The sequence below is a fragment of the Sus scrofa genome, chromosome 11 (genome assembly GCF_054392235.1).
Source record: "Sus scrofa isolate SSC_HxYL_T2T_F1_AM1 chromosome 11, Sscrofa_HxYL_maternal_Yorkshire_Landrace_v2.0, whole genome shotgun sequence".
Lineage (NCBI taxonomy): Eukaryota > Metazoa > Chordata > Mammalia > Artiodactyla > Suidae > Sus > Sus scrofa.
The window spans coordinates 75,316,738-75,342,575 of NC_139393.1; the positions used below are offsets into that span (position 1 = coordinate 75,316,738).

The window sequence follows — 25,838 nt, forward strand, 5'->3', positions numbered from 1 at the left end:
GGAAGACTTGACCATTCAGCAGAGTTGAAGGTTAGTACTAAGCTCTGTATACTGTTTTCACTTTTTCCCCCCAGAAAATGTTCACTTTTAATGTGTCAAGATTCAGAGCGCTATGGACTGAATGTGCTCCCCCTCTACGCAATTCCTATGTTGAAGTTGAAATCCCCGATGTGAGAATATTAGGGGGGTAGGATCTTCCAGGGGATTAAGTCGTGAGGGTGGAGGCCTCATGAATGGGGTTAGTGCCCTTATAAAAAAGACCCCAGGAGTTCCCTGGTAGCTCAGCAGATTAAGGATCTGGCATCGTCACTGCTGTGGCTCAAGTCACTGCTGTGGTGTGAATTCTATGACCCTGGGAACTACTGCAAGCTGGGGGTGTGGCAAAAAGAAGAGAGAGAGAGAGAGACCCTAGAGAGCTCCCTTGCCCTTTCTGCCATGCGAGGACAGTGAAAAGCCAGCCATCTGGAAGCCAGAAAGTGGGTTCTCACAAGAGCCTGGATCTGCTGACGTTTTGATCTTGGACTCCCCAGCCTCCAGAACTGTAAAAAATAACTTCTTGTTGTTCAAGTCACCCAGTCTATGGTCATTTTTGTTTTAGCAGCCAGAAGAGACTAAGACACAGAGTTTGGCACATAATTATTCCTAATTATTTAATCTATATTTGTTCCCATCTCAACTAAGTTTAAACTTCCTGAAGGCAGCGATTATCTAGTATTTCTTTTCTGTCCCTCACAGTTCTGACCACTGGATTAGGCACATAGCAGGTGCTTAGTCTGGGGATGACAGTCAACATCTTAACGGCGGACTAACTAGAACATCAGCCATAGTGTTCCGTGATCCCAAGCATCTTAGTTGCTGGACTGCAGGGAAGTTCCGGTATTCCAGGGATGGGACCCAAGTAGCAAGGGGCTTTTGGGGACCCCAGGCAGTGGCTGTTTACTACCCCAAACAGAACTGTGGGTACGTTTAAGCAGGAATGGAATGAGCATCCAGCTTCTGGACTCCAGACATCACAGACCAGACAGTCTGACATGTGGATGGGCTGCTGCTCGGCCCTGATCCCCTTTCACTCCTTTTTACCAATTTTTCCTTCCCTTTTGGGGATGCTTTTGACTTCAACGAGCAAAGTGTGTTGCACATTTATGGAGAACTCCCTTCTAATCACTGCATCCCACTGCTGCAGGTGAGGTTCCTGGGGGGGTGGTCTCGAGCCTGTGACTGGTCACATGCTGGGGCAGGAACCCTAGTAATCTCAGAAGGTGACAGAATTTGGAATAAGGGTCTTTACACAGGTAATCAAATTCAAGTGCGGTCACTAGAGTGGGTCCTAATCCAGTATGACTGGTGACCTTATAAAAAGGGGAAACTAAGATCCAGAAACAGACACACACAAAGGGCGGACCCTCTGAAAGACACAGGCAGAAGACTGCCGTGCACCCGCCAAGGAGAGGAGCCAGGAACTGCTCCTTCACTCACAGCCACGGCGAACACCCCCCTCCCACCTGGGAGCGTATTTGGAAGCAGACCCCTCGAGGTTGTACCCAAGCCAAAGTGGAGCCAGGTTTGTTAGGTTATGGTCCCTCACCCAGTAGCCTGGCATCCTCCTAAGATGAGGGGGAGACCCACAGGCACAGGGTGAACCCCTTGTGAACACAGAGTAGAGGCTGGACTGATGTGCTTACAAACGAGGGGACCCTAGGATGTCCAGCAGCACCAGAGGCTAAGAGAAGGCCTGGGACAGAGTCTTCCCTGGAGCCTTCAGAGAAAGCATGGCCCTGCCGACTCCTTGACTTTACACTTGTGGCCTCCAGAACCGCAAGAGAAGACATGTCTTTATTTTTTCTTTTTTACTTTTCTTTTCTTTTCTGGGTTTGTTTGTTTGTTTGTTTGTTTTTGGTTTTTGTTTTTGTCTTTTTAGGGCCACACCCACGGTATATGGAGATTCCCAGGCTAGGGGTCAAATCGGATCTACAGCTGCTGGCCTACACCACAGCCGCAATGATGCCAGATCCAAGCTGTATCTGTGACCTATACGGTAACTCATGACAATGCTGGATCCTTAGCCCACTGAGCAAGGTCAGGGATTCAACCTGCATGTCCTCATGGGTGCCAGTCATGTTCATTATCACTGAGCCACAACAGCAACTCCCTCTTTTGCATCTCGCTTTTTACAATTTAATAATATATCTAGGAAGTTTTCTCTTATCCATACCAAATAGTTTTGTTTCATTCCTTTTCACTGTTGCATAGTATTCCACTCTGCAGATACACCAAACTTACTTAACCAGCTGCCTGTATGTTTGGCTGGCATCATTTGTCATTGCATGTGTATTTTAATCTTTAATCTCATATGAAAACATATCTACGATAAATTCCTAGATAGAGAGTTGCAAAGTCAGAAAGTATATGCATATGAAAATTTGGTGGTACTTTGTAAATTTGTAAAGTTGCCTTCCCACCAATGTTAGTCCCCCATCACTAACAGGGCATTATTAAGAATATTTCCAATCTTATAAGTGTCAACAGTATCTCATTACACCTTGAATTTCTATCTCTCTCTTTAGAGTGAGGCTGAGCATCTTTTGTTTATGATTTATGTCTCCTTTGCTACAAACTATTCAGATAATTTAAGAATTTTTCTATTTAAATATTTTTCATGATAATTGGCATCAATTCTTTATACAGGAAAGAGTCTAAATTTGGTTGCGTGTATGCGTGTGGTATTTTTCCTGTTTAGTAATGGATTGATTGTCATTGAATTTATGGTATTTTCTTTGGGCAAGAATTTTAAAAATCTTGGGGTGGGGTTTAAGTCTATCAGTCAGATAGGACACTACTGCAATTCTTCAGGAAAGAGAGTCAGATGCCTCGGGCTAGAGTGGTATGCCAGTGGACGTGGTGGAAAGTAGTAGGTTTGAGGATACAGCTCTTGTGAAGCTAGAGCTTGGCTGATGCATTAAATATGGCGGCAGTGGGTGGGGAGGGAAAGAGATGTTGACACCGAGTAACCAGGTGGACCGTGAGGCCACTGACTGAGATGAGCAAGATTTTCGGGGAAGCAAGCCTCTAATCTGTTTTGGAAACATGCTTCCACGTGCCTGGTTTCCTGGGATACATATTCAGGTCCTGCTCATTCATGGTCTACCGAGGTTCCTTCCATCAAAGTGAGATACTGAGTCAAGCTATACGTTTAGCACGTCTGAAGCAGTCATTACTACGTTGCATACACTCACAGATAGTGACTTAGAGATCAGGAGAGCTAACATAACACCTGCCAAGTCTTCGTCTCACCCTGCATCTGTGGTCTTCAGGAGACTTCAGCACATACTATGCCATCAGTGGGGAAATACGGACCCATCTCTGTATCTAGGATTGGTTTAAATGAGTCTGACTAGTTTTCCCTGAATTCGGAGGTGTTTAATTGGCAGGTTGGGTCAGTTTAGCAACTTGGTTTGGGAACCCAAGAACAACCACCAAAAAAATCAGACTGGTTTGTGCACGCCCAGAGAGAGGGCCACGGTCTTTGAGCTCAGCTGGTGGGGGCAGGGGAGAGGGTTGATTTTTTTCAGAGACTTTAAAAACACAAAATTCCCCGTGGATGATTAATGCTTCCCTGCAGCATAATGGGTGTTGGCACACAATGCGGAGAAAATCTTGTTGAAAGAAAGAAATAGTGTTATGGAAGGTTTCCAGTAGGAAAACCAGCCAATCTCAAGGAAATCTCTAAAAGCCTGTTTTACTTTGTCTTTTCACATAGCCCTCTTTTTTTTTTTTTTTTTTTTTCTTTCTTTTTAGGGCTGCACCTGTGGCACATGGAGGTTCCCAGGCTAGGGGTTAAATTGGAGCTGTAGATGCTGGCCACAGCCACAGCCACAGCAACACCAGATCCGAGTGACCTACACCCCAGCTCACAGCAACACTAGATCCTTAACCTACTCAGTGAGGCCAGGGATCAAACCTGCGTCCTCATGGACGGAACTAGTCGGTTTCGTTTCCACTGAGCCACGACGGGAACTCTTTCACGTATCCTTTTAACAGTAAAATTAGCACACAGCATCACTGGGCATTGTGAAGAGCAGCTGCCAGCTAATACCCCGACTTCTTCCACGACACCTCCAATCACCAAGTCCTGAATATCTTCCTAAACAGCTTGCAAATCTATCTTTTTTCCACAATTCAATGAGTAAAGCCATGCAATCACCACCCAAAACAAGATATCCAACATTCCCAGCCCCTCCAGGGTATTCTTTAAATTAGGGAAAACAAGCATTTCATTACACAGAGAGTAGATAGTTTAGTTACAATACTTAATTTTGCCATTTTGTTGGTTCTGAGCCACTGAATGTTTTCAGTTCTGATCACCCAGCCGGCTTTCCCAATAAGGCCGTAGAGGTTTATCCAGAGGCCAGAAGAACAGAACATATATACGAACTACAAGGAAACCTCAATACCTGAGCAGATGGTTACAAACTAGTGTGACTCTAGAAGGGAAATGCGTGTGTTACCCATCTTGGCCAATTGCATTTGCCCAAGATGGCGGCCACCCTAGGTTTCCCATCCCCTGGGTTCCTCAATGGGATTTTGCCACTCTCCCATAAAGAGTTGGGGTCTCACTCCCCTCCCCTTGAATCTGGACCAGTCTTAGTGACTTGCTTTTCCAAGAGAATCTGGTGGAAGGGACGTCCTGGACTCCAATAGACAATTCGCAATAAGCCTTGTGACATCTACCTGGGAATCTTGGAGCTGTTTTTTGTTTGGTTGGTTGGTTTTTTTTATAGCCACACCCATGTCATATGGAGTTTTCCAGGCTAGGGTTCGAATTGGAGCTGCAGCTGCCGGCCTACACCACCATCACAGCAAGGCCAGATCTGAGCTGCGTCTGCAAACTACACCACAGGTCATGGCAATGCCGGATCCTTTAACCCAATGAGCAAGGCCTAGGATCAAACCCGAGTCCTCATGGTCAGGTTCATTTCCACTGAGCCACGAGGGGACCTGCTTGGAGCTGTTGCTCTTGGGATCTTCCCTCTATGAACCCAGCTCTCAGGCAATGAAAAGCATGTGGTGGGGCCAGACTTGGGTGCTCTGGCTGACAGTGCGAGCTGAGCTCTCTGCCAACAGCCGACTTCCTCCACATGCCGTGAGAGCGAGCTGCCTTGGCTGTTCAGCCCAGTTGAGTCTCCAGGTGACCAAGATTCGGGCTGATATCTGATTGCCACATCGTGAGAGGCCCCACGTCCGAACTTCCCAGCTGAGCTCAGTCGACCCACAAAACTGTGAATGGCTTGTTGTGTAGCAATAGTTACTGAAACATCTGGCACTCTAGGAGAAACAGGGGTCCGGGAAAGTAAAATCACAAACACACCCTGAGCATAAGACTCTATGGGTTCTCTCTTCACCACCTCAGTTTCTGTGTGCTCATCCCCATCATTTGTCACTGTCACTCTCAGATGATTGGCTAGGGCTTCCACGACAAAATGCTACGGACTGGGGAACTTAAGCCACAGACATCTCTTCTCTCACAGTCCTTTTTTTTTTTTTTTTTTTTTGTCTTTTTGCTATTTCTTGGGCCACTCCCACGGCATATGGAGGTTCCCAGGCTAGGGGTCCAGTCGGAGCTGTAGCCACCGGCCTACGCCAGGGCCACAGCAACGCGGGATCCGAGCCGCGTCTGCAACCTACACCACAGCTCACGGCAACGCCGGATCGTTAACCCACTGAGCAAGGCCAGGGACCGAACCCGCAACCTCATGGTTCCTAGTCAGATTCGTTAACCACTGCACCACGACGGGAACTCCCCTCTCACAGTTCTTGATGCTGGAGCTCCATGATCAAGGTGACGACAACAGGGGTGGCTTCTAGGGTGTCCTCTCTTCCCTGCTTCTAGATGGCTTCCTTCAGGCTCTGTCCTCACATGGCCTTTCCTCTAAGCCTACATGTAAGCCCTGGCCTCGTCTGTTATTGCCCCACCCTTAGGATATTAAGAAGCAACAGCTCTTTTAGTCTCCCCTGTTCAAGGCTTTACAGTCTATACATCTAGTGTATGAATAAGCAATTTTTGAGGACATCAACCTCACCCAGTCTCTCTTATTCATGTATGTATCTTTTTAGGGCCGCACCTATGGCATATGGGCATTCCCAGTCTATGTAGGGGTCAGTCGGAGCTTCACAGGATGATCCATGCTGCAGCAACAGCAGTATTGGATTTGAGCCACTTCAGAGACCTACATCACAGTCCACAGCAACACCTGATCCTCAACCCACAGAGGGAGGCCAGGGATCGAACCCACCTGCTCATGGGTCGGACACATTTCTGCTGCTCCACCACGGGAACTCAGACCTTAGAGAATTTCCCACTGCACCTTCATCAGAGAGGCTGAACCAGCAGTATCTGAATGAACTCAGCCAATTCCAGACCCACTGGAACCATCTGAAATAATAATAAATGTTGATGTTTGAAACCACTAAAAAAAAGAAAAAGAAAAGAAAAAAAAAAAAAGAAAAAAAGACTCTATGGGGAGTTCCCGTCTTGGCATAGTGGTTAACGAATCCAACTAGGAACCATGAGGTTGCGGGTTCGGTCCCTGCCCTTGCTCAGTGGGTTAAGGATCCGGCGTTGCCGTGACCTGTGGTGTAGGTTGCAGACGCGGCTCGGATCCCGCGTTGCTGTGGCTCTGGCGTAGGCCGGTGGCTACAGCTCCGATTGGACCCCTAGCCTGGGAACCTGCATATGCCGCGGGAGCGGCTCAAGAAAAGCAAAAGGACAAAAAAAAAACAAAAAAACAAAAAGACTCTATGGAAGGTGTGAGACTATGTGTGCAGTGGAGGTGGGGAGCAGGGACACATATAGAAGAGTAAGAGACAGTTCAAAGCAGCACATGACTCCTTGATATGTGTGTGTGGGGACCAAAAAGATCCGTGAAGCCTGGGAGTCTTCATGCACCAGGACTGAATTTAAAGTGCGAATTAAAAGCCAGGGGAACGCCTGCAAGCAGACGAAGAGGGAGGTCTGGGGAGGCATGGACAGAGGTGTGGTTTCCAAAGGCAGCTAAAGCTTAAAGACTGACTAGATCAGCTTGGCTGGAACACAGGATTTACACACTTTTTACGTAACAGCTGATAAAGTTGGAGATAGACCTGGAATAACAGGTTAAACTGCTTCTCAAGAGAAAGGTTGGGCATTCCATTCACGGCTCAGTGGTTAACGAACCCAACTAGGATCCATGAGGATTTGGGTTTGATCCCTGGCCTGGTTCAGTGGGTTAAGGATCTGGCGTTGCCATGAGCTGTGGTGTGGGTTGCAGATGGCGTTGCTTGTGGCTGTGGTGTAGGCCAGCAGCTGTAGCTCCAATTCGACCCCTAGCCTGGGAACTTCCATGTGCTGTGGGTGTGGCCCTAAAAAAAAAAAAAAAAAAAAAAAAACACAGAGAAAAGAAAGAGAAAGGTTAAAGCAAGAGTCCGGGACTGAAGAGCCACCTGTGCTTAGGTGAGAGGTGAGACCACAGAGATAAGGTTTCTAAGGAAAAGAGCCTTAAAGCTACTTTGTTTGTGGGAGTATGTGGTCCTTTATGCTGATAATTTCTTCTTGGAAAAAAAATCCAGTTTCTTCAAAAGCCACTCCACTTTGAACAGGGGAAGGAAAAAGAACCATTTGGAGAAGGAGAAGCTCTTATGATGATTGTTGGTGAAGAGAAGGACAACAATCTGGATCTTAACCCAGGAGAAATCCGGGAGTCAAAAGTAATCTAATTGGCGCTGAGAGCACGGATCCAGCTTCCGAGGACAGAGCTGTGCTGGCTATTTCAGTAACTCTTGAAGTCAGCTTCAGAAAGCAGCCAGCAGCTGCTTAGCCAAATGCACTAGGCTTGTGCTTTTGCAAATGTGTCCCAGGGTGGATGTTCTGGAAGCAGATACTGAGATGGAGCCGGGGGGGACAAGATACCTAGGAGGGATTGACACCTGAGAAAATAGGCAGAGAGAAAGAAGCTGAAATGCAATGCAGACCTGGCAATGCCTTGGCCGGCCTGACGGGCTGCTCTGGCGGGAACCCTGCCTGTTAGGGCTGTCTTGCATTCGGCTGGGCCTTATCACCACATATCACTCATCACTGGGTGGGGGCTGCCCCTGGAAGCGGGGCAGGGCCTCGGGTTCGTGGCCCTCCGCATTTGAGACAGATCCTAATGGAGCTGGCAGCTGCCTGTAGACCCTGCTCCCCACAGCTGGGCATTGGCTCCTTCCTTGCAGTGGTAGCAGGAGGGTCGAAATCTCCCTGTCTAGCACAAAGGGATGTGTAAGCTCAAGGTCATATTAATAAGAAGACTATTTTCTTCTTTTATGAGCCTGGACCAGCGCTTACTTTGGTGAGCATGCAGGCTTCTTCTCTTACAAAAAGGAAATTGGTTGCGTTGATCATTGGTAGGTAGAACTTTGAGCTCCCAACATAAGAGTCTGGAGCCCACCATCCCCAGCCCTCTGCAGCCAGAATGGTTTACTCTTGATGGCAAGGGGTAGGTCAATAGGCTGGAAATTTTGAAAGATGGGTGTAGTATGGTAAAAAAATATGTTTGGGCTTTGTCCCTGGTACCTGGCATGGAGCTTCAAAATCCCTTCGAATTTCCTGGGCGATTAGAGTGTCTTTTTTATGCTAAGGAGGTGACTGGGGTGTTGGAGGGTGAGATAGCTTCAAGATGGGGGCTAGTTTCTGGGGAAAGAGACCCTGGGATTAGACAGAACTTTCAGTCCCACCCCCAACATCCAGGGAGGAGAGAGGGGCTGGAGATTGAGTTCAAGCCCCAGTGATCAATGATGTAACCAACCATGCCTACGGAATGACACCTTGACTTAAAAAACAGCTGAACCACAGCTTCCTGGACAGTGAGCAACTGATGTACCAGTTGGGTGGCACAGCATGACTCTACAGGGACAGAAACTCCTGTACTCTGGACCCGTCCAGACCTTGCCCTGTGCACCTCTTCATCTGGCTATTCAACTGTATCCTTTATAACAAAATGCTAATTATAAGTGTAGAGCTTTCCTGAGTTTATGAGTTCTTCTAGAAAAATATTAAATGTGTGAGGGGTGTGGCAAGAACTGCCTGAATTTTCAGCCAGCGGGATGGGACGGCAGGTGGCCCCAGGACTTGTGGCTACAGCATCTGAAGTGGAAGCAGAAGTGGAGGACTGAGCCCTTGATTTGTGGGGTCTGCACTAACTCTGGGCAGTTAGCGTCAGAACTGAATTGAATCGGAGGACACTCCGCCAGTGCTGGGAAACACAAGTGGTCACGCGGAGAGGTGACATAGGTGACGTCTCATTATGAAGGGGGATGTTGTCATTATGAAGTCCTGTGTTGATAAGCCCTTCTCTGTGTAATAAAGGGGAAGGAGGCATTCTGATGAGATCAGAACCTCTGTCTCTTGTGCTTTTCCACTTTGGTAACAGAGCTGCCCACACATCCGGTGAGGTCTGGCACATGGCACTAAGCCAGGAGGTCATCAAGAAAGGGACAGGAAGGGCTTCCTGGATGTCCTGAAGGAAGGTGGAGTGAATTTAGGCAGAGATGAGGTTGAAGAGGAATTAAACCTCCACAATCCATGGATTTGCTTCCATACGGGGACTCGCCAGTTCACCTCTGGATCAGCATACCTTTTCTATTCTCAGTGCATATGGGCTGGGGGCGGGGGGCTGACCCACCACCTGCTCCTGACCCAAGCCAGTGATGGGTTCAGAGGGGGCTCATGACCTAGGCCAGACAATCAAGAGGCAGGAAGCATCATGTCAGGAATTCTGCCAGCTTTACTGGGGGAAAAAAATAGACTTTTCTCCATTCTGAGCTTTCTAAGTTAGTAAGATAGAAGCCTAAAAACATGGTTGGGTGTCCACTCCAGTTGTGGCGAGCTAAACTGGCTTACAAGTGAAACCAAGACAGAGGAAAGCAGAGTGGAGGGGGCTACGTGTGAGAGAGAGACAGACACAGACACAGAGAGACACAGAGAGACAGAGATGGCACTGTCTCTGGAAGAGCTGGTGTGAGGATGGTTTGTCTTGGGAAGCAATCCTCGGGAAGGGCAAGCAACCAGAAAGAGTGAAATCAGAGAGAAGGCAGAAACAACTGGAAGACGCTTTATTCAGTTGCTAACTGCTGTCATCAGCAGAGGCTGGATCCCATGGACATCTTCCAAGGAGCCACAGTGAGCACCTCGGGAGAGTTCAGAAGGGGATGCATTTATCCAAGGCTCCATCTCCTGCTGATTCAAAGGATGCTCCACACTAACCCCTCCACACCTTTATCAGCCAAGATCCTCCAGAGAAACAGAAACAATAGGAGAAAGAAAGACAGATAGACATAGATAGGTAGGTAGGTAGGTACATAGATAGGTAGGTAGGTAGGTAGGTAGATAGATAGACAGATAGGTAGATAGATTGATTTGTGAGGGGCTTCTAGGGGCCGCACCCATGGCATATGGTGCATATGGAAGTTCCTGGGCTAGGGGTTGAATCATCGCTGCAGCTACCAGCATACATCACAGCCACAGCAACACCAGGTCTGTCTGCAATCTATACCACAGCTCACTCAACTCTAGATCCTTAACCCACTGAGTGGGACCAGGGATTGAACCCGCATCCTCATGGATACTAGTCAGGTTCGTTACCACTGAACCACAATGGGAACTAGATAGATTTTTTAAAAATGAAGTATAGTTGACACACAATGTTTAAAGGTGTATAGTAAAGTGATTCAGATATATACATATACTCTTTTTAAGATTCTTTTCCTTTATAGGTTATTACAAGATATTGAGTATAGTTCCCTGTGCTATACAGTAGGTCATTGGTTAATTGTTTTGTGTATAGTAGTGTATATACATTAATCCCAAACTCCTAATTTATCCTGCTCCTTCCTTTCCCCATTGGTAACCATAAGTTTGTTTTCTATGGTTGTGGGTCTATTTCTGTTTTGTATATAAGCTCATGTGTATCATTTTTTTTAAAGATTCCACATGTAAGTGATAGCATATGATATTTGTCTTTCTCTGTCTGGCTGACTTCACTTAGTATGATAATTTCTAGGTCCATCCATATTGCTACAAATGGCATTATTTCACTCATTTTTATGGCTGAGTAATATTCCATTGTGTGTGTGTGTGTGTGTGTGTGTGTACACACCACATCTTTATCCATTCCTCTATCGATGGACATTTAGATTGCTTCCATGTCTCAGCTACTAGATAGATAGACATTGATTTAAGAAATAGGCTCCTGTGATTGTACAGGTTTAGTGAGTCTAAAATCTGAGGAGGTGGAGTAGCAGGCTGGAGACTCAGGGAAGGGTTGAGTCCAAAGGCCATCTGCTGGTAGAATTCCTTCTTGCTCAGAAGAGAGTTTCTTTCTCTCTCTCTCTCTCTCTCTTTCTTTCTTTCTTTCTACAGCCAGACCCATGGCATACGGAAGTTTGTAGGCCAGGAACCGAATCTGAGCTACAGCTGCAACCTATGCTGCAGCTGTAGCAATGCCAGATCTTTAACCCACTGAACCAGGTGGGGATCAAACACACACCTCTGCAGCGACCTGAGCTGCAGTCAGGTTCTCAACCCCTGGGCCACAGCAGGAGCTCTGAGTCAGAATTTTTCTCTTAAGTCCTTCAACTGTCTGGCTATGAGGCCCACCCACAATGGGGAGAGCAATCTGCTTTACTCCTAAGTCCCCCAAATTTCATATTAATTTTATCCAAAAAACACCTGCATAGAAACATCCAGAATAATATTTGACTAGCTACCTGGGCACCATGAGCCAGCCAAGTCAAGACATAAAATCAGCCAGGACATCTCACCACACTTAGAGGTTCACAGACCTGAGTGCTAAGTAGATAGACATTGCCAGGGCAGAAAGCAGGAAGTGCTGGGAGAAGCTGAGGCAGGGGGCTGCCAATCTACACCTGCAGGAAGCTGGTTTCTGCTGCAGTGGCTGCAGGGGTTAGAGAGGGGACCAGATGTGAGGTCCTGAGATCTCCAATATAACCACACACCATGTGTATTTCTTTCAACAGTGAAGAAAAAGCAGGTTAGAAAAACCAAAGCAAATGGCTTCATTTGTCTCAGTTAATATTTAGAAACCCAAAGGGGGTCTGTATACCCACAGCAGTTAGAGAAAGCCAGGGAAAAAATGTGCATTTCCTAAAGATATTTTTGAGCCAAACTAAAACCAATTATTCATTTTCAGTCAAATGAGAAGACCTCTGAAAGAGCACTGCAATGTCTAACCAGGTACGTTCAGCCACTTGATCGCTATGAAGTGTGTGCTCCTCCCAGTAAGAGGCGATGGGAGAAAACAAAAACGAAACCTTTAACAATTAAAGAGCATAAATTTCTCTTCTTGTAGAAATTGGAGAAATCCCAGAATTCTTGGGCTATTTCTCTAGGATTGAGGAGAGAAACATGGAGAGAAACATCTTCAGAGAGTCCAGACGGCACGAGCTCGTGTTAATAGGGTTCTGATACGTACAGACGGAATAACCCCTTGTCTGCAATCCCATTTCGAGCAGAAATTTTTTAAGAGATTCATTTAGGTGTTTTAACAACTTCAGCCAATACACTTAATCAAAGCTGCTTAAAACTTAACAGCATATAACACATGAACTGTGCTTAAGAGATGATTTTTAAACATTTAGTGCTTAATTCTACTTATGAGAGGTAACCTAGAATAGTCACATTCATAGAGACAGAAAGCTGAGTGGCGGTTGCCAGGGGCTAGTGGGAGGGAGAAGTAAGTTACTGTTTAATGGATACCAGGTTTGGGTAATGAAAATGCCCTGGAGATGAATGGTGGTCATGGTTGCACAACAATACGAATGTACTTAATGCCACTGAATTGCATACTTTTTCTTTTTTTTTTTAAATAGCCACACCTGCAGCATATGGAAGTTCCTGGGCCAGGGGTCAAATCTGAACTGCAGTGACAGCCTACGCCACAGCCACAGCAACACCAGATCCAAGTCGAGTCTTACCCCACTGAGTGAGGCCAGGGATGGAACACACATCCTCACAGAGACAGGTCCTTATTAAGCCACAACAGGAACTCCTAAATTATATACTTTAAAATGGTTAAATGGAGTTCCCGTAGTGGCTCAGGGGAAACGAACCTGACTAGCATCCATGAGGACACAGGTTTGATCCCTGGCCTTGTGCAGTGGGTTAAGGATCCGGTGTTGTCGTGAGCTGTGGTGTAGGTCACAGACTCAGCTCCAATCTGGCATTGCTGTGGCTGTGGTGTAGGCTGGCAGCTGTAGCTCCAACTGGACCCCTAGCCTGGGAACCTCCACATGCTGCGGGTGAAGCCCTAAAAAAAAAAAAAAAAAAAAAGGTTAAAACAGTAAGTTTTACGTTATATATATATTTAACCAGTCAAAAAAATTATTGTAGAAACTCAGCTATAATGAGTGATTCAGGGGTTACACCACTTCCTTAGCAATGACCAGACAATGAGCTTGATGATTGGCCAGACTGACTACAAAAACTCACAGCCTGAAGGAGTATTGCTGTGGTTTTCATTATAAAATATAAATTTGTTTTCTGACTTGGAGATAAGACAATTAAGAATGTGATTAAGAGAGCACTCAAGGATAACATGCCAAAAATTTGACCTGTGCCCTATGTTAGCAATGGGAAAATAAAGGTCAGGAAAAAAATTCTTCTCACAGAGCAGGAATTCTCTACAATTTCTCCTTAAAGACTACTTAAAAAAAAAATAATGGATTGAAGTTCTCCTGTGGCTGAGTGGGTTAAGGATCAGACATTTTCATTGGAGTGGCTTAGGTCACTGCTGTGGCATGGATTCAATCCTTGGCCCAGGAATTCCATATGCCACGGGTACAGTCAAAAAAGAAAAAACAAACAAAAACAAACAAAATAGCCAAGCAGGAGTTCCCACTGTGGCACAGGGGAAACGGATACGACTAGCATCTATGAGAATGTGTTGGATCCCTGGCCTCGCTCAATGGGTTGGGGATGCGGAGTTGCTGTGAGCTGTGGTGTAGGTCACAGATGGGGCTTGGATCCTGTGTTACTGTGGCTGTGGTGTAGGCAGGCAGCTGTAGCTCTGATTTGATCCCTAGCCTGGGAACCTCCATATGCTGCGGGTGCGGCCCTAAAAAGAACAACAACAACAAAAAAAAACAAAAGAAAAAAAGTCGAGCAAACTGAAGTAAATATTATTTATATAGAAATGCCTATATGAAAAATTATATGATATATGAAAAGTTCTTAAAACAAAGTCTGGCACATAGTAAGTGCTCAATAAATATTGGTTTTTACTGACATTGTTGATGCCTTCAGTTTGCTTCAAGTCCATGAAATATAATAAAGAGTGTATATATATATATATGTATAGCTGGGTCATATTACAGGAGAAATTGATGGAACATTATAAATCAACTATAATAAAAAAATTTTTAAAAAGCTGCTCCTATTGCCATCTTCAAAGTGTCCAATCCCATTTCGTTTTTTTCTTCAATGATGTACTGGAGCTTCTCTGCTGAACTCCTAGACCTCCTCTGAAAATACACTATTTTTTGTCTTTTTAGGGCCACACCCTCAGCATATGGAGGTTCCCAGGCTAGGGGTCTAATCGGAGCTGTAGGTGCTGGCCTATGCCACAGTCACAGCAACGCCAGATCCAAGCCATGTCTGTGACCTATACCACAGCTCATGGCAATGCTAGATCCTTAGGCCACTGAGCAAGGCCAGGGATCAAACCTGCAATCTCATGGTTCCTAGTCAGATTCATTTCCACTGTGCCACGATGGGAACTCCTAGACATAATGCTATTGCACATTTTTACTATTTTATTTTATTTTATCGCTTTTTGGGGCTGCACCTGTGGCATATGGAGGTTCCCAGGCTAGGGGTCGAATCGGAGCTGTAGCTGCTGGCCTACACCACAGCCACAGCAACACCAGATCCAAGCCATGTCTGTGACCTACACCACAGCTCAGGGCAACACCAGGTCCTTAAGCCACTGAGCGAGGCCAGGGATCGAACCCGAAACCTCATGGTTCCTAGTCAGATTCGTTTCCGCTGTGCCATGACGGAAACTCCCAAAAACACACTCTTATCCATGGACAACTGTCAAGATTGGTGTACTTTAGGGAGAAAACGATAGAAAACTCCTATTCAGCCAGTTTGCTGACATCACCCCACAGGATCCCCTTTATTTTTTATTTTATTTTTTTAGGGCTTCACCCATGGCAATTGGAGGTTCCCAGGCTAGGGGTCAAACTGGAACTGCAGCTGCCGACCTATGCCACAGTCACAGCAATGCAGGATCCAAGCCACGTCTGCAACCTACACCACAACTCACGGCAATGCCAGATCCTTAACCTACTGAGAGGGGCCAGGGATGGAATCCATGTCCTCATGGATACTAGTTGGGTTCATTACCACTGAGCCACGAGGGGAACTCCAGGATCCCTTTGAAAGAATGACAATACCTGGAGTTCCCGTCGTGGCGCAGTGGTTAATGAATCCGACTAGGAACCATGAGGTTGCGGGTTTGGTCCCCGCCCTTGCTCAGTGGGTTAACGATCCGGCCTTGCCGTGAGCTGTGGTGTAGGTCACAGACGTGGCTCGGATCCCGCATTGCTGTGGCTCTGGCGTAGGCCGGTGGCTGCAGCTCCGATTCAACCCCTAGCCTGGGAACCTCCATATGCCGCAGGAGCGGCCCAAGAAATAGCAAAAAAAAAAAAAAAAAAAAAGAATGACAATACCCTTGGGAAGATAAACTTGCCTTTGTTCATTAATATCTTGCAGAGAATTATTTATACATTCTGACTGCATAAAATCTGAGCAACTCAGGGCAGTTCCTTTAGAATCGCGTATCAAATTGGTGAATATCAACGATTGATATCATCTAATTAATGGATAAATTCAGACCTTAGAGGACTGGCTTCAACCAGGGTGACTATGACAAAATGAGCTTCTGGGCTTTCCCTGAGGAAATTCCAAGAGCAGTGGTCCAGAGAACACTTTTGAAAACAGACAGCACAGCTTGACTTAGATTCGTGACCTCTCTTACAGAGCCCGCTGTGAAGGTCAGTCCTGTTGGCTTTTCTCAAACTCAACCAATTTGTTTTCAAAACTGAGTTTTGAGTTTCATTCTTATACAAAACATCTGTAACAGAGGCTGCTGGTGCTCTCCAGGATCAAGCTGGTCACACAGCCAGACCGTTTCTCCCCGGTCCCGTTGTCTAGGGGTGGTTATATAACCTGGCCAAAGGGATGTGGGCAGAAATGATGTGTGGCATTTCCAGATGTGGCCCCAACCCCTCCTTGGAGTCTCATGTGTCCGTCTTGTCCTGTCTGTTGGCTGGATGCAGAGAGTCTTCTGAGGACTCCTGGGCTCCAGAGGATGGAAGGGCCACCAGGTGAATGAAGCCTGAGTCCTTGAATGACTCTGTGGAGTAGAGCCTGCTCCCCACCAACTCATTAGATTGGGACCCTTTTTTGGTTAAGCTGATTGGATTAAACTGTTATATGGTATGTGGGCCTCTCCTGACCAATATACACGATTCCCCTTAGATTCTGATGAAATTACTCTGACTTTATAGGGGACACCTATCCCAGGCCTGAACCCTGAATTCCTAGAGCACAGGACACAGCTGCTGTTTCGGATTTATTTAACATTAGTGTTTGCTCTTTGGGGCCCCAGGCAAGCCACTCCTCTTGATTTAGTTTCTGTTTCATTATCAATCAGCCCAACCACCTTTGCTGGAGATTTCTGTTAGGACAGTGAGCTGTGTTGCTGACAAGAAGCTTAGACCGTCCAAGGTTCCCTGCTGTCTTCAAAGGCTCTGTCAACAGGCCTTAGGGCTTCCCCACCCCCTGCAAAGCCCCAGAATCTTTCCCACATTTTCTTAAATGTGTGCTTTGAGACTGTGAACTGTTAGCACCCGGTAAGGCCTGACCCACAGTGTCAGAACTTTCGAGAACATAACCAGCCCCCTGAGTTTCCAGAGAATGAGAAATCTATTTTAATATTGGTCCCCAGTTCACTTTTTGTGTCTCCAGGGAGAGATATGGACAAACTCATTCTCTCTGGGTTGTGGGATGAGTCAGAGTGCAAATCAGTAACTGGACAGAAGTGACCAAATTCTCTGTATTAGGCTCAAAAACCCTCAGTAGAGAGAGTATATGAATGAATTTCTCTGGCTGTTCAGATTTCTCCTATGTGTATTTTTGTCAACAGAGCTGCCCAGAGTTTACAGGCACAGCAATAATGTAAGGTAGACGGAGGTCTGGATGGTGTTGAGTGCACGTCTCCTGGAGGGGCTCTGAAGCAAGGACCATGTCTGCTAGGTAACCCCATGTCCCCGCGGGCTGGCAGTTGTAGTGGATCTTTCGCCGTATTTCGCTTTGAGCAAAACATGCTTATGGCTGTGCAAAAATCAGAGTAGCCCATGGGCATGTATTTTGGCTGAAAAGAAACAATTGAGAACCACTGGTCTAAATAGCCCTGGATTTCTTAAGAGTCCGCATTCAAATACCTTTGTAAATGAATTAATTTGAATCGCTGGTCCCCTTTTCAGAAACACAGTCCTTTTCTGTGAGATGTCAAATAGCAGACAGCGTGGTCCAAAGTCATCCCAGAGAAGTTATAGTTCAGTCTCCTCAAGTGACAGTCACATACCTAATAATGCAGAGAACTCAGGGTAAAATTAAGTGTTGTGAGTAAAAAAAAATTCAACAGACCTCCAAAGGAAGAGATGCCATTACCCAGACATTCACCAATGTAGGCAAAGCTGTCTCTGAGGATCAAATTGACGCTAGGAGGAACATAATTGCATAGAAAAGAACTCCGTAAGATATCAAGTGTGATATTATAAAGGTTATCATTGTTTATTTGACTATAAATATTTATCATGCATCCATAATGTGCCAGGTGCTGTTCTTAGTTATTTAGATGCATTAGCAAATAGTTCAAAGTCCATGATAGATATTTAAATGCTGGACAGATAGGATATAACTTCTTTCCTTTCTTTCTTTCTTTCTTTCTTTCTTTCTTTCTTTCTCTCTCTCTCTCTCTCTCTCTCTCTCTCTTTCTCTCTCTCTTTCTCTCTTTCTCTCTTGCTTTCTCTTGCTTTCTTGCTTTTTAGGGCTGCAGGTGCATTATATGGAAGTTCCCAGGCTAGGGGTCTAATTCGAGCTATAGCTGCCAGCCTACACCAGAGCCACAGCAGCGCCAGATCCAAGCCGCATCTGAGACCTACACCACAGCTCATGGCAACACTGGACCCTTAACCCACTGAGCGAGGCCAGCGATCAAACAGGCTTCCTCATGGATCTTAGTCGGGTTTGTTACCACTGGGCCACAATGGGAACTCCCATGTCACCTATTTCTAATATGAAATCAGGAGGCGACTGATTATGCTTGATAAGAAATTAAGCAAGATGAGTATATGGGGAGTTAAAGGGGCTGCTATTACATAGTGTGGGGAGGGACGGCATCTCTGAGGAGGTGACATCTGCTGGGAGCCCCAAGAGAAGGGAAGGAGTGAGCCACGTGGAGAGAGGAAGGGAGCAGACAAGGATGGGAGGTGGAGCGCTCAGCCTGCAGACGGTATTTCTGTTGTGCACTTGGATGAGAATGTGAGAGTGTCTAGATGGAGAAGAGAATCGGGCTCTCTGAGGTCACTCACAAAGAGGAAGAGCCAGCAATAGAAACCGAGAAGCAACGAGCCAGCTGGGAGGAAAACAGGGCGTGGGATGTCCCTGAAGCCACGGGAGGAACGGGTTTTAAGAAGGAGGCTTGAGCAAGTGGTTATCCACACAGAAGCAGGCATCATGGCTAAACCCTCACCTCCGCTAACATGCAAAAACAGGTTCCACCAGATCAAAGACCTACGTGTGAAGAACAACACTTCAAAGCTTTATGGAGGAAGTACAGACACATATTTTTATGACCTCAGTCAATGGGAGTGTGTCTTTAAGAAGACAAAAGCAGCACATACCACAGAGGGAAAAAAGAAGACATTTTAGATTTCTAGTCATTAAAAAACAGTATTAAAAAGTGAAAAGAGCACAAACTGGGAGGAATTATTTGCGTCACATATAATCACCAGAAGCTTCTTAATAATTCAGAATAGAAAAAGAACTCCTACAAACTGGTAAGACAAAGACATATAATCCAATAAAAAAATGGGCAGATAACACAAATAGGCATTTCTCATCAGTGGAAGCTTGACTAGGCAGTAAGTATATGAAAAGGTGTCCAACCTCGTTAGTAATTTGGAAAAATGCAAATTTTAATCTGTAAAAGATGTCATTTTATACCCACCAGATGGGCATACATTAAAAAATCTGACAATACCCAGTATTGATAAGGATATAAAGCATAGGGAATATTATTCACTGCTGGTAGAAGTAAAAATTAGTGAACTACCTTGGGGCAATTTTGGTTTTATCTAATCGATTTGAAGATGCACATAACCTGTGGCCCAGCCGTCTCCCTCTAGAGAAACTCTTGCCCGTGGGCACCAGGAAGCGTGAACAAGAATGAGCCTAGAAGCACTGTTTATAATTTTAAAAATAGAAATAACACTAATGTCATTAATAAGAGAAGAGAGACATAAATCAAGGTACAGGCATTGTGGCGGCCAGTCTCAACGATGGCCACCGATGTCAACCCTGGTTATTCACCTGCTTTGTGGGGTCCCCTCCCACACTGAATAGAGCTGACTGTGTAACCAGTATGATATTGTATAAACAATGGTGATGACTTCCAAGGCTACATAGTAAAAGTCGTTGTGCCTTCTGCCTTGCTCTCTTGGACTGCTGTCTCTGGAAGAAGCCAGCTACCATGTTGGTAGAGATAATCATAAGTCAAGGAATGGGGGCTTTTCCAACAACCAGCACCGACTCCAGTATCCGGAGTGAATCATCTTGGAAGCAAAGCCTCCAGCCCCAGCCCAGCCTTCAGACCACTGCATACTTAGCCATGTCTCGACTGCAACCTCATGGGAGACCCTGGGCTAGAACAACTCCACTAAGACTCTTCTAAATTCCCGACCTACAGAAACTGTTTATTGTTGCTTCATGCTGCTCAATTTCAGAGTAATTTGTGGCACAGCAGTAGATAACCGACACAGGCAGGTAATAGATACTGCATAGTGTATAAACGAGCTGTGGTTACAAGCAGCATCATGAATAAATCTCATAAAAATAATGTGGAGAGAAAAGAAGCAAGTTACAAAGACACCTGCAGTACGTTATTGTTTATGTAAGGTTCATAAAACCAAAGTGAAGCAATACATTGTTCGAGAGATACACATATGGAGTGAAAGGATGCAGGATGGCAAGGGAAGTTTAAGCACAAAATTCAGGATCCTGGGTACATCCAGGAAGGAAGCAATCAGAGAAAGACACAGGAGAATTTCTAGTGGAAGTGCTTGACCATTTAAGCTGACTAATGGGTTCTCTGATGTTTATTATATTAATCTTTAGATCTTTTGAATGTATGGAAAATGTTATTTTTTTAAAAGAAGGGAATAATACCTGCTGTATAGCACAGGGAACTCGAATATTTTATGATAACCTATATGGGAAAAGAATCTGAAAAGAAGAGATGGATGTTTATGTATAACTGGATCTCTTTGCCACAACACAACACTGCACATCAACTCTGTACTTCGACAACATTTTTAAGATGAAAAAAAAGAAGGGGGTAATAAGTGACTCCAACCAAAACTGATGAGTCAATTATGCTGAGGACAAAAGGGCTGACCATTGGGTCTTGGCAGGCAGAGGCCACTAATGACCCCGAGGAGCATGATTTCAGTGGATCACGTGTCAAAGGTGTGCTTGGTATGGGAGGCGAGAGAATGGAAGATGAGGAAATGGACACAGCAGCCACCGACTCTGAGATTCTTCATAACGGAGGAGAGAGAAAGAGTGTGAAAGCAGGAGAACAAAAGGATATGTATTTGGGGTGAGACACTTGGAAAGGATCATACAGGAAGTGAAAAATGGTTGCTTTGGGAGAAAGTGAGAATTGTGTCTCTCCTTGAATAGTTGAGAGATAATGAAATACAGTTCAGAGTGAGGGAGAGGCAAGAAATGTATATTGATAGTCACAGACTAGTGATGGTACCGAGGCTGGGGTGGACAGCATTCTTCATACAAGAGAATGGAACACGCAGATGTACGTGGTCTTAATTAAGGTCAGGCCATGGGTGATGGGAAGACATCAAACCATCCCCGGGATCTCAGGACAGGGATACGGACAAAGCTATGAAGCAGATACAGTTCCCAGGATCCATCTTTTCATTATTCCTTTGACCTTGTGGTCCTCTCTCCTTTCCTTTTTTTTCAGATTCTCTTCCCAGACACAAGTTTTCACAATCTGATCTCAGTTAATGAAATCACATATAAGAAGTAGCAAATTCATATGGCTCCCTTTGGGGGGGTTTTGGCACTCTAATGCAATCCATGGTTGAATTTCTTTCTTTCTTTTCTTTTCTTTACTTTTCTTTTCTTTTTTCTTTCTTTTTTGTTTTTGTTTTTGTTTTTTTTGGCTGTACTTGAGGCATTCAGAAGTTCCCAGGCCAGGAGTATGGAACCCAAACCATGGCAGTGACAACACCAAATCCTTAACTGTTAGGTCCCCTGGGAACTCCCCATCGTTGAATGTGAACAATGGCTCAAGTTCATAGCTGAACTGGAATTCCATAGTTCCAGTGTTGAATCTCTAGGTCTCTCCTCTTTCTAACATTGTGTGACTCCATGAACTTGAAGTCCTTAGAACAAGTGAGTGAACATCATCTCAACCCAATGCAAATCAATCTGGAAGGCAGGTATTAATACTATACTTTAAATGATAAAGCATGCGTCCCAGTTCTGAGGGAGCCTCCCTCTTTATTGTACAGGTGCAGTTACATGGGTCTGCCATGGGTGTCCTGTGATCAAGATACTATGCAAGTGGAGCAATGCTAGAGCTGGAGCCGACCATCTCCAGCCTCGGGAGCCACACCCGAGAATGAAGGGTAGGGAAGGAGGGCAAATCATTCCATGATGTCCGGTACCCAGGAGAAAGGTGAATCTTTCAGACTAGAAACTAGAATCGGGAAGCCCTACGTGATGAAAAGAGACCTTTTCTTTTGGGTCTAATCACAGAGAGATCAAGGTGTCCAGGAGGGTCCTGCTGGTAGGAGATCAGCTGGGACCACCTAGGAGACGGGCCAGGAGCACACTTTTTGTGGGTTCCCGTGAGCAAACGGAAGGGATTGTCAGCCTTGAGAGCAAAAGGAAAGCTGTGGTGGCCTCCAAGTTTACTTCTAAGATAGACTGTATTTATATGCCTCGGGTTCCCTGTGTTAGTTACCTGTTCATCTTCACCGGAATCCAGTGAAGTCTTGCAAGGTCCGGCCTGTCCCCGCAACGTGATATCTGACATTACTGAGTACGTGCTACGTGCCAGATGCTGCATAAAGGCACCTGAGGATGTGACAGCCCCACCTCATGAATTAGTGAATTAGGGGACACTCAAGGGATAGAATTAAAGACCCTACAGATCAGCCACCCCAAAGCACCAGATTCTAATTCTAGGACTAAATTTGGAGGCACCAGTACTTCCTTACACAGGAGCTGTGAGATCCGAATAAGAGATGATATTGAACCTGAGAGTTGAGAGAAACAAATGAAGTCAGAACAGAGAAAAGGTGGAGTTCTTTTGCCGCCCAGCGGGTTAAGGATCTGGCATTGTCATTGCAGTGGTTTGGGTCATTGCTGAGGTGTGGGTTCAGTCCCTGGCCTGGGAACTTCCACAAGCTGCAGGCCCAGCCAAAAAAAAAAAAAAAAAAAAAAAAAATATCCCCAAAAGAACTAGGAAAAGCTAAGGTGAGAAAAGGAGAGTCCAAGAAATTGTATTCAAAGAGAGACAATGAGATGGAGCTCCTGCTGCGGCTCTACACAATCAGTGGCATCTCGGCAGTATCAGGACACAGGTTCAATCCCCAGCCTGGCACAATGGGTTAAAGGATCTGGAATTGCCTCAGCTATGGCCTGGATCTGATGCCTGGCCCAGGAACTCCATATGCCATGGGGTGGCCAGAAAAAAAAAAAAAAAAAAGACAGAGAGAATGCGAGTGAAAACAATAGTTCCAGGGAATGAAGAATAGAGAGGATGCTCAGGCCGGAGTGATTGTAGACGTAAGTCAAACAAGCATTGTCTTCCTAACTGCATTAAGTGTTGGAAATTATACGTTGGCTGCCTCCATCCCCCTTTTAAAATATCTAGTCCACGGTACTTAAATGTAGAAGCAAGTAGCTGCTTCTTTCCCCCAAGAACCACTACCTAAAACAAAACCATTCTACCTTCACCAAGCCAGTGTGGGGGTACTAGAGCCATTTTGCTGGTTTTCAGGTATTTTTTAAGGATTGTCTTATTACAGTTCTTGTAATTGGATCTTTTATCTCTGCTGCTTCAAATTCACCTGACTAGAATCCATCCCAGTGCCCTAAAATGAAACAAGGTCGGTCTATGTGAAATTTTTGTTCAAAACATTTCAAAGTTTCTATTCTCGTTCCATTGGTTTGGGGTTTAATGTGTGGGGACCTGTGGGCTTTTTTTTTTTTTTTTTTCACATGTCGTAGGTCAGAAACTATAGCATTTATCTGCCTTCGAGCCAGACAGAAGAAAGAAAAATGTGACGCGAGACTGGCCCCAGCTGCCTCCACCGAGGGGCAGGGTTATTTCTCAGCCCCAGCGTGTATTTGGTCAGGTTCCCTCAAAGTGTCCTCTATTCACGACTTTTTGAAACAGGAGACGAGTTAACCCTGGAGTGGGGGATGACTGCAGGCCGAGAGGGGTGTGGGAGCAGAATTCCTAGCAGAAAACTGGACTGGCCGCACTTGCTATAGCTGGCTCACACCGGGCAAGAGCGCTCTGACGAGAATTCAGGTTAATTGCTGCTAAAATTATACCAGATTTCTTTTTACTCTTTACTGTCATCAGAAAAAAAAAAAAAAAAAAAACTAGGAAATTCTGCAATGAATTGCTTGATGAACAAAAATACAGTCTGTCAAAAAGGAAATCTTTAGCACTTGTCCTCAGCAAGCCCTGTGACGGTGAGGTTTTTCCACTGGCTGACTCAGCCCTGGCCGGCTTCTGAGCCGACACCTGTGAGGACAGTTTATCTCCTCACTTCCAACACCGTGGCTATCAGGTCAGGTCAAGACTTCGTTGCACTGGTATCGGAGTTCTCGTCGTGGCTCAGAGGTTAACGAATCCGACTAGGAACCATGAGGTTGCGGGTTCGATCCCTGGCCTCGCTCAGTGGGTTAAGGATCTGGTGTTGCCGTGAGCGTGGTGTAGGTCGCAGACGCGGCTCAGATCCTGAGTTGCTGTGGCTCTGGCATCGGCCGGTGAGTACAGCTCCAACTAGACCCCTAGCCTAGGAACCTCCACATGCTATGGGAGTGGCCCTAGAAAAGGCGAAAAGACACAAAAAACAAAAACCTGGTATCCTTTTTTTTTTCTCTTCCTATTCCTGGCCACACCTGTGGCATATGGAAGTTTCTGGGCTGGGGTTGCATCAGAGCTGCAGCCACCAGGCTACACCACAGCCCCAGCAACACAGGATCCGAGCTGCATCTTCGGCCTATGCCACAGCTTCTGGCAACACTGGATCCTTAATGCACCGAGCAAGGCCAGCGACTGAACCCTCATCTTCACAGAGATAACATCAGATCGTCAACCTGCTGAGCCACGATGGGAGCTACGGCCTGGTATTTCTTCTGTGGAGTATGGGCCCCTGTTACAGGCTGAATTGTATCCCCTCAAAATTCATGTGCTGAAGGTCTAACCTCCAGTAACTCAGAATGTTTCTGGATTTAGAGACGGGGCTTTTAGAAAAGTAATAAAGATTGAACAAGATCATTGAGGTAGGGCCTGATCCTAACAGGTTACATTCTTATGAGATTAGGACACAACACGCAGGGAAAAGACTGCTGAAGACTCAGGGACAAAGCACCCTTCTACAAGCCAGGAGAGAGGCTTCAGAAAGAACCAACCCCACGGTCACGGACACCCTGACCTTAGACGTTTAGTCTCCAGAACTGTGAGGACCCAGGCTTCTGCTGAGTTATGGCACCCAGTCTGCAGTACTTCGTTATAGCAGCCTTAGCAAAGCAATGCAAGCCCCAAGCTTTCCGGTCACCAAATGGAAACTCTTCTCTCCTCCCCATTCAAGGGTTTAGGACAGAAGCCCCTCTCTGTCCTAAACCCTTCCCTCAAACCAGGAGTTGGCAACCTTCCTCTGTAGAGGGTCAGAGAGTAAACAGTTTAGGCGTTGAATGCCAAGAGGTAAAAGAAAAATCTCATGCCCTTGCTTATATAACCATTTACACTGGAACCCCTTATACCTGTTCGCCATGTTCCCAGCAGCTCCCTTCCCAATCGCCCAAAGGGCCAAACACCCAACCCTGGTGCACAGATGAGTGGATGAGCAAATTGTGGTCTCTACACGCAATGGAATAGTCTTCAGCTTTAAAAAGGAAGGAAATTCTGGCACAGGCTTACAACACGGATGAACCTGGAAGACATTATGCTCAGTGAAATAAGCCAGACACAAAAGGCCGAATACGGTGCAATTCCACTTATATGAGGTACTTACAGCAGACAAATAGGTAAAGACAAAAAAGTAGGGGTTGCCAGGGGCTGGAGGGAGGGTGGAATGGGGAGCTGTTGTTAATTGGGTACAGAGTTTCTGTTGGGGATGATGAAAATGTTCTGGAAATGCTTCCTGGTGATTGTTACCTGACATTGAGAATGCACTTAATGCCACTGAATTGT

General features: G+C 45.7%; 1 long non-coding RNA gene across 2 annotated transcripts in view; it reads right to left on the bottom strand.

Moving 5' to 3' along the window:
- LOC146398696 (uncharacterized) overlaps window positions 1-25,838 on the bottom strand; it is a 68,643-nt gene that overhangs the window by 35,753 nt on the left and 7,052 nt on the right. The window contains exon 3 of one of the 2 annotated variants that reach the window (XR_014819811.1): window positions 6,291-6,430. The exons of the other annotated variant lie outside the window; for it this stretch is intronic. This is a non-coding gene — a long non-coding RNA (uncharacterized LOC146398696). The remainder of the gene's footprint in view (window positions 1-6,290; window positions 6,431-25,838) is intronic. 2 annotated transcript variants of the gene reach the window in all.